Consider the following 9,898-nt stretch of genomic DNA (forward strand, 5'->3'; position numbering starts at 1 on the left):
GCACATTAGCAGGGAGCTGGATTGGAAGTGGAGCAGTCAGAATTTGAACATGCACCCATATGGAATGCTGGGCCTGCAGATGATGGCTTAACATCTGTACCATAGCACTGGTCTCCGGTCTACAAATTAAACAATGATACAAGTTTCTTTCCTCTAGATAATAAAAATATTCGGGTTTGTACCAGAAATGTTTTATTAGAACTTTCTATGTTGTTTCACCGATTGTTAAATAGATGCTTTATTACTCAGCTTTGCATTACGATAACAAAATACCCAAGGTCTCTAATATTTTAAAAAGAAAAGATTTATTTAGCTCACAGTTTTGGAGGTTCAAGTGCATGGTGACTGGATTGACTCAGTTCTGACAAGGGCCCTCCCAGCTGTATTCACCTCATGGCAGTGTGTGTGTGTATGTGTGTGTATCTGTGTGTCTGTGTGTATATAAGAGTTTACATCACCAAACAGGAAGGCAGAGAGAATGGGGTCTCACTGTATCTTTGGAGGTCATGCTACCAACTCCCAAAGGATTCACCACCTCCCAGTACTGCCACCCTGGGGACCAAGTCCTCAATCACAGTGCAACCTTGGGAGACACAATTAAACCATTAAACTACATCCAAGCCATAGCAGATATGTACTGAAGTTTCAAAATTTAATAAAAGCAGTGTTTACTCTCTCCTAAGGACATTCTTGAGAGAAGCTTAGCATTTTTAAACTGCAAGAGCAGTGGTGGTGAAGAATGGGGTTTGAATCTAGTGTCTTGATCGGTGCTGAAGTGACAGCAGTTTTATCCACTATTGTTTTTTATATTTTCAGTGCAATTATCAACATGGCAGAAGAGGCAGATAATGTCTTTGTGCTACTATGAAAACAGTTCTGACCTCCAGGGCCTTGTGAAAGAGTCTCAGAGAACCCCATGGGACCACAGACCACATTTGAGAACAGCTGCTCTGAACACTCAAGTGTCCCAAAACTTAGTCATTGAATCATCTCTTCTCTCTTGATCCCTGGAAAATTACAGCTAGTTTAATGACTTTGATGTGGGTTAGAATGGGAGTTAGTGAAGGAAAAGGAATTAAGAGGCTTACCGCAGTCTCTGTGCCATAGCCCTGTACTGCTAAAAACTCTGCCCACTTCCATGCAAATTCAGCTCATGCACTTTCCCATTCAGCACCTGAGCCCTACCCCCCACCATGCAGAATTCACCATAACGAACTGAGCTGCATGTACGGATGCCATGAAACCTTCCCAGAGATCATCAGGCACACTGGACTTGCCCAAACTCCACTCCACTTGTATATTCTATTAGGACACATCCCCTACACTATAAAGTGAACCGATGTGGGGCATGATTCTCCCCACAAGTTTGACTGCATTCAATCTGAGTGTGCACTATCTCTTTAATCTCTTTAAATAAATCTTGTTCCCACTCTTGCGCTTTATCTATGGCTCTACTTTGAATTCATCTATTATGCTGAGAAAAGAACCTTGGAATAAATCTAGCTGGGAACCTCCTACTGAATCCCAGCAACAGCTTTAACTATTATTTATATGCTCCCTGATCCTGAAGTTTTATCTGCAGTCCATATCATTTTCCTATAGTCTAGATATCTGTTCAGTATTTCAGAGTTAACATACTCAAATAGAATTCCTGATGTTACTGTCTTCCGTCAAGTTAATACTTTTGCATTCCTCCCCAACTCATTTAATGATCTCATCATCTGACCACTTGCTCGGGCAAAAAGCCTTGAGACATTCTTGATACTGACTTTTTCTCATACATTACGATCAATCTGCCAACAAAACTCTTTAATAGACTCAGAACCCAGATTCTCGCCATTTCTCACCACATACACTTCTACTACTTAGTGATCCAAACCACCATCATATCTTTATTGAATTACCTTCCTATATGTTATAGCAAACTAATTTTTTCAAGTTTACAGAGTAATCCTTTTGAAAGTTCAGACCATATCACTCCTTTATTCACAATCAAATATCGTTCCATATCACTCAGAATAAAAGCCAAAAAGCATACAATGCTGTGTTAATTATCTATTGCTACACAAAAATCAAACTCAAAACTTCATGCCTTAAAACAACATCTAGGGGCCGGTGCTGTGGCAACGCGGTTAAAGATGTTGCCTGCAGTGCCGGCATCCCATGTGGGCACCAGTTTGAGTCCCGGTTGCTCTGCTTCCAATCTGGCTCTCTGCTGTGCCTGGGATAACAGTGGAGGATGGCCCAAGTCCTTGGGCCCCTGCACCTGCATGGGAGTCCTGAAAGAGGCCCCTGGCTTCAGATTGGCACAGCTCTGGCCAGTGTAGCCAATGGAAGACTAGTGGATGGAAGACCTCTCTCTTGCGCTCTCTCTGCTTCTCCTTTTCTCTCTGTGTTAACTCTTTCAAATAAATAAATAAATCTTAAAAAAAATCTGTATTTGCCTACAATTCCATGGATGAGAGCAATTTGGCCTGGACTTAGTGAGAGTTTTCTGCTAGTCTTGCCTGAGTTACTCATGTGACTAAAGTCAAATGATAGCTTTATCAGGGCAAGGTTGTTTAAAAAGAATTCACATGTCTAATGGTTAATGCTGTTATTAGTTGGGACACATGACTCCAGCATATAGTTGAGGAGCCCAGACTTCTTCAACAAAGCAGTCCAAAGGCTGTAAGAGCAAAGCAAATCACAGGGCTCTATCAACATTGATAGAGACCACACTAACATGTGGATCAGTTGTTAGTCAAGGTTAGGACAATGGGAGCAGTGTATCCTGGGAACAGGCACTAAAAGGATGTATTTTCCATCAAGTCACTAAGACCTGCTAAAAGTTTGTCTCATTTTGGTTAGCACCATGAGCTATTATTTCTAAATAATGGCAAGGCTGAAATAGTCCTTTAAAAAATTTTTATTTATTTATTTGAAAGAGTTACAGTGAGAGAGACAGAGGGAGAGGAGTGAGATCTTCTATCTGCTGGTTCACTCCCCAAATGGCCGCAATAATCAGGACTGGGCCAGGCTGAATCCAGAAGCCAGGAGCTTCATCTGGGTCTCCCTCTTGGGTGTAGGGGCCCAGGCACTTGGGCTGTTCTCCATTACTCTCCCAGGTGCACGAGCAGGGAGCTGGATCAGAAGTGGAATAGCTGGAACACAAACCAGTGCCCATATGGGATGCGAGGCTACAGTCCACAGCTTAACCTGCTGCTCCTCAGAGCCAGCCCCAACATAATCTCTAAAAAAGAAACCCTTTTCACCAAGATGTCTCCAAAGGCAAAGAAGGAAGCTTCTGCCCCCTCCCAAAGCCAAATCCAAGCCTTTGACAACTAAAAGGCAATGCCGATAGGTGTTCACAGCCATAAAAAAGATAAACACATCACCTGTGTTTGACCCCAAGACACTACCCACCTGGCGGTAACCTGAATATCCTCAGAAGAGCACTCCTAGGACAAACAAGCTTGACCACTGTGCGGTCAACAAGTTCCCCCTGGCCACTGAGTCTACCGTGAAGAAGACAGAAGACAACACGCTGGTGTCCACTGTAGATGTCAAGGCCCACAAGCACCAGATCAAACAGGCTGTGAAGAACCTCAGTGATGCTGACGTAACCAAGGGCAATACCTGATCAGGCATGATGGAGAGAAGAAGGCATATGTTTGACTGGCTCCTGATTGGGATGCTTTAGCTGTTGCCAACAAAATCGGGGTCATTTAAACTAGGTCCAGCTGGCTAAATCTAAATATATTTTTTGTCACCATAAAAAATATTTTGGTAGGGGTAGACATGGTGGTATAGCAGATTAAGTCACTGCTTGCAGTGCCAGCATCCCATATCAGAGTGAGGTACAAGTCCTGGCTGCCCCTCTTCCAATCCAGCTTCTTGACAATGTGCTCGGGAAGGCAGCAGATGATGGCTTGGGTCCCTGCCACCCACATGGGAGACCCAGATAGAGTTCCTGGTGCCTGGCTTTGACCTGGTCTCCCCTCAGCAACTGAGCCATTTGAGGAATGAACCAGTGAATGAAAGATCTCTCTCTCTCTCTCTCTTTTGCTCCCTCTCTCTGTATCACACTACCTCTCAAAAAAGATAAGTAACTTTTTAAAAAATCTTTTGTTATTTTCCTACCTCTTACCATTTACAAAACTGAACTCAAGATGGATCAAGGATCTAAATGTAAGACTTGAAACAGTAAAATTGCTAAAAGAGAACATAGGGAAATACTTCAAAACACCCAAAAACACAGGCAACAAAAACAAAACTACACAAATAAGTTTACATCAAACTCAGAAGCTTCTACTCAGCAAAAGAAACAATCTTAAAAATGAAGAGACAGCTGACAGAATGGAAGATAATATTTGTAAGCTCCTTATCTGACAAAGGATTAATATCCAGAATGTATTAGGAACAACAACAACAACAACAACAAAACACCTCGGCAACAATAAAAATTCCAGCTAAGAATTTGGGAAAGGACCTGAATAAACAGTTCTCAAAAGAAGAAATATAGGGTCTGGTGCTGTGTCGGAGTGGGTAAAGCCACCACCTGTAGTGCTGGCATCCTATATGGGCACCACTTCGAGTCCTGGCTGCTCCACTTCTGATCCAGCTCACTGCTATGATCTGGGAAAGTAGAAGAAGATGGCCCAAGCCCTTGGGCCCCTGCACCCACGTGGGAGACCCAGAAGTTCCTGGCTCATGGCTTTGGGTAGGCACAGCTCAAGATGTTGCAGCCATTTGGGTAATAAACCAGAGGATGGAAGACCTCTCTCTCTCTCTCTCTCTCTCTCTCTCTGCCTCACCTCTCTCTGTGTAACTCTTTCAATTAAATAAATCTTTAAAAAAAGAAGAAATATAAATGGTCAACAATTTTATGAAAAAAATGCTCAATATCATTAGCTATCAGAGAAATGCAAATCATCTTACCTCTGTTAGAATGGCTGTTATCCAAAAGACAGAAAATAACACATGCTGGCAAGGACACAGAGGAACTCTTGTACACTGTTGTGGGAATGTAAACTAGTGCAGCCACTATAGAAAACAGTATGAAGAGTTCTTTAAAAGCTACTTCATGATCTACCAATCCCACTACTTCTGTATATATCCAAACAACATGAAATCATTGTGTGGAAGAGATACCTGCTCCACAATGCTTATTGCAGCACTATTCACAATAGTCAAGACAGGGAATCATCAAAGGTGGCCATCACCAGAATGGATAAAGAAAATATGGTATATAAGTCCCATGGAAGAAAGAATGAAATCCTGTCATTTGCAGTAAAATGGGTGGAACTGGATGACATCATGTTAAGTGAAATAAGTAACACAGCGAAGACAAATAACACATGTTCTCCTTCGTAAGTGGGAACTGAGAAACAACACTAACAACAAAAACCCTCAGTCTGGGCCGGTACCGCGGCTCACTAGGCTAATCCTCCACCTGCGGCGCCAGCACACCGGGTTCTAGTCCCGGTTGGGGCACCGGATTCTGTCCCGGTTGCCCCTCTTCCAGGCCAGCTCTCTGCTGTGGCCAGGGAGTGCAGTGGAGGATGGCCCAAGTGCTTGGGCCCTGCACCCCATGGGAGACCAGGATAAGCACCTGGCTCCTGGCTTCAGATCAGCGCGGTGCGCCGGCCACAGTGCGCTGGCTGTGGCGGCCATTGGAGGGTGAACCAACAGCAAAGGAAGACCTTTCTCTCTGTCTCTCTCTCTCTCACTGTCCACTCTGCCTGTAAAAAAACAAAACAAAACAAAACAAAACAAAACAAAACAAACAAAAAAAAGAACAACAAACTCAGTCTGAACAAAGAATGCTGGTTACGATAGGCTGCGAGTGGTAAGGTAGGGAGGATAGAGAGAATTTGGATAATGAATGTCAAATCAGAATTAGAGTGAAGGAATAAATGCCTAGACAGAGTCACATAGCCTGGGAAGAGTATTGTCCACAGTAACCTGGTATATATTTTATGAACATCTGGAAGCAGAAGCTCCAAGCCTTTGATCAGAAAGTAATGGCAGGGAGGGAGATGTGTTGTTGCCTTGTTTTCATCTGTACCATTTGTACATGCACTGCCACACTGTGACCCATAAATTAATATAATTACTGCCAGCATAAAATCTTCTTTAATTAAAAAAATACAAAAGTGCAAGGATAATTCAAATTTTAATTTAAAGATTCAAAATGCTTCAATTAATATAAAAATAAGGAACTCTTAAGATGTGTCTTTTGGCAGAGCAGGCCAAGTTGCTGCCAGAGTACCTGTGATCAAGTCCTGCCTCTGTACTACCCATTCAACTTCCTGCTAATTTGCCTGGGTGGCTTCAGTTGATGGCCTAAGTACTAAGCTTTTTACCACCACGTGATATGCCATGATGGAGTTCCTGACTCCTGGTATTGGCCTGGTCCATCCCTGGCATTGCAAGCATTTGGGGAGTGAACCAGTGGATAGAAAATATCTCTCTCTCATTCTTACTCCCTCTCTCTCTCCTCCCCCTCCCCCACCTTCCTATCTCTTTGTCATTCTGCCTTTCAAATAAATAAGCCATTTTTAAAAAAATTTAAAAATGAGGCACTCTTACAACTCAATGATAAAGGTTAATCAACTAGATTCAAAATGGGCAAAGGAACTGAATAAACATTTCTACAAAGAAGATGTGCAAATGGCCAAGAAGTCATTGACAAAGTGGTCAACATCACTAACTGTTAAGGAACTACAAATTTAAGCCTCAGTGAACTATAACTTCATATCTCTCATAATGACTATTATTGAAAAGATGAAAGGTGACAACTGTTTGTGAGGATGTGAGAAGTGGGAACTCTAGTACACAGTTAGTGTGAATGTAAGTTAGCACAGCCATTAGGGAAAACAATATAGAAGTTTGTCAAAAATTAAAACATAAACCTACTATATAATCCAGCAATCCCATTTCTGGATGTTTATAGAAAAGAAATAAAATCAGTGATTTAAAAGATATCAGTACTTGAATGTCATGGCAAAATTTTTCACAATAGCCAAGACGTGAGAGGAACCTAACTGCCTATCAGAAGAATGGATAAAAAAAAAAGATATATATGAATATGTATACATACATATATATATAATGGAATATTATTTGGCCTTAGAAAAGAAGAAAATTTTTGAAATTTTTTTTTTGACAGGCAGAGTTAGAGAGAGAGAGAGAGAGACAGAGACAGAGAGAAAGGTCTTCCTTTTTCCGTTGGTTCACCCCCCAAGTGGCCGCTACGGCCAGCACGCTGCGCTGATCCAAAGCCAGGAGCCAGGTGCCTCCTCCTGGTCTCCTATGCGGGTGCAGGGTCCAAGGACTTGGGCCATCCTCCACTGTACTCCCAGGCCACAGCAGAGAGCTGGACTGGAAGAGGAGCAACTGGGACAGAATCCGGTGCCCTAACCGGGCCTAGAACTTGGGGTGCCAGCACCACAGGCGGAGGATTAGCCAAGTGAGCCACAGTGCTGGCAATTTTTGCAATTTTTAACAACATGGTTGAACCTGGGGAACATTATGTTAAGTGAAATAAACTAAGCGCAGAAAGACATTACTACCTGATATCACTTATAAAATCAATCGAAATAATCAAGCTCATAGAAAAACAGTGATTTCCAGAATCTGAGGAGTAGGGGAGATGGGGAGATGCCTGTTGAAGTATACAAAATGTTGTTTATAAATGATGAATCAGTCCTAGAGATCTACTGTTTAGCATAGTGCCTATACTTAGCAATAGTGTACTGCATATAAAAATCTGCTAAGATGATAAATCTATGTGTTCTTATCAAAAATAATAACAGTAGTAAATACTATGCAGGAGGAAAATGTTGGAGATAATGGATAGGTTTGTGGTGGTGATTTCATGGTTACGTATTTATCTCCGAACCCATCAAGTTGTACACGTTGAATATATGCTTCATTTTGTATGGCAGTTGTATCTCAATACAGTTGTTTAAAAATATACAGAGGGACCAGCATTGTGGTACAGAGGGTTAAGCTATTGCCTGCAATTCAGGCATCCCATATGGGCAGAGGTTCAAGGCCTGGCTGCTCCACTTTCCATCCAGCTTTCTGATAATGATCCTGAGAAAGCAGCAGAAGATGGCCCAAGACCTTCGGCTGCTGCCACTATTGTGGAAGACCCAGATAGAATTCTAGGCTTCTGGCTTTGGCCTGGGCCAGCCTGGTCTTTACAGCCATTTGAGGGAGTGAACTGGTGGATGAAAGATCTCTCACTGCCCATATCTCTGTAACGCTACTTTTCAAACAAATAAATCTTAAAAGCAAAACAAAACAAACAAACAAAAACAATGTGCAGAGGAGTGCGTATTGTGGTGCAGCAGGTTAAGCTGACACTTTAGACACCCTTAACCCAAGTCTGCAAGGGGCCAGCTGAGTCTTGGCACCTCCCCTTCTCATCTAACTTTCCTTGTGGCCGTTTGGAAAGTGAACCAGTAGATGGAAGATCTCTTTGTCTCCGTGCTTTCAAATAAATAAAAATTTTATTTAAAAAAATCAGTAGTGATTGAGGAAAACTTTACTGAGAGAAAAAGCAAAGAAGAAATTGACAACCAATATAAGCCTATAAATTAGAAAACTTTGCTATATTTTAGGTCAATGCAGCAACAGGAGATTCATATACAGCCTGGAAACAATGGTGGTTTAATTTGTAACACTGCACATTTTAGTTAAAAAAAAAAAAAAAAAAGGCTGTGCATGACAAATGTACTTCCCATACAGCTGGCATGGATACAAGGTAGCATGATTCACCTGGACCCCTACTGAAGTGGTCTATGGGAAAGGCTTATGAAGCAGGTGAACATAGGGCCTACTTTTGTCAGAACAGTTGCTATTTTTGATGATTGCCTGGATATCCTGTTCACATTAGCATCGTCCTGCATTTGTCATTTTAAATTAAGTATTAATGATTTTAAATAAGGTATTATAATGCAATTGTTGCCTTATCATAATCTGAGATATGTGCGGTAAGCCACCACTTTGTACTTCCAGTTTCTGTCTTGGTCTCTTCTAGTGTTGTATGAGGTATAAGTGCACTTAACAGAGAACTCAGCTAAACACATGTTAAATCTTAAATATGATCAGTGATAGCTTATCTCTCTTCCCAACCCTTGCCAGTTATACAATAACTAATACTTCCTTTTGAAGATAGTGTTCAGGGAGCTTGCTGATAAAAAAAAAAAAAAAAAAAAAAAAAAGGCGGTTGGACTCAAGTAGCTAAGATCAGCTGCGTTTGGTCCCAGATGGCAATGGGAGAGAAGTATTCCACACAAGTATCCCCTCCAGCCGCTTAGTTCATGAGCCAGTTGTACCACGATCTCTTTCTGGTCCATGCTTCAGCCTTCAAGATGCAAATATTGATCCAGTTTATCAGTCCCTGGAGATCAGTGAGAAACATGAGAGGCCATTAGTTAAAAGCACAGGAGGCTCATGCAGGAAAAAGGGTCACGTAGCCCTGCAAAGATCATATTGCAGGCCTGCAAACTTCTGCTACAGTAGTTTCGTCATTTATTGTCATCATTCACATGTATGAACCTTCAAAAACTCAGGGAAAATACATAACATGAAAAAAAAATACACATGTATTTCAAAATAACTTTGCACCAAAATAAATTTCTCCTTTAAGGAACAATTATTTATGTATTTTTATTTTATTTGAAAGGTAGAGAAAAAAGAAACGGATCTTCCACCTGCTGAGTCACTCCCCAGTTGCCTGCAACAGCTGAAACTGGGCCAGGTCAAAGCTGGGTATCAGGAACTCCATCTGGATTTCCCACTCGAGCCGTTACCTACTGCTTTCCAGAGTGTAGATTAACAGGAAGGTAGAATCAGATGTGGAGGCAGGACTCAAACTCTAGCACGTCAATGTGGGATGTGGGCA

At 41.8% G+C, this 9,898-nt stretch overlaps 1 long non-coding RNA gene and 1 pseudogene across 2 annotated transcripts in view; one reads left to right on the forward strand and one right to left on the reverse strand.

Moving 5' to 3' along the window:
- The first annotated feature begins 3,015 nt into the window (after window positions 1-3,015).
- LOC138843883 (large ribosomal subunit protein uL23 pseudogene) lies at window positions 3,016-3,834 on the forward strand (annotated as a pseudogene).
- Window positions 3,835-8,479: 4,645 nt separating this feature from the next.
- Window positions 8,480-9,898, reverse strand: part of LOC138843884 (uncharacterized) — a 58,215-nt gene continuing 56,796 nt past the window's right edge. Inside the window, exon 4 of one of the 2 annotated variants that reach the window (XR_011379027.1) lies at window positions 8,480-9,394. This is a non-coding gene — a long non-coding RNA (uncharacterized lncRNA). The remainder of the gene's footprint in view (window positions 9,395-9,898) is intronic. The other variant, XR_011379029.1, reaches the window with a different exon arrangement.

Source organism: Oryctolagus cuniculus, chromosome 9 (genome assembly GCF_964237555.1).
Source record: "Oryctolagus cuniculus chromosome 9, mOryCun1.1, whole genome shotgun sequence".
NCBI lineage: Eukaryota > Metazoa > Chordata > Mammalia > Lagomorpha > Leporidae > Oryctolagus > Oryctolagus cuniculus.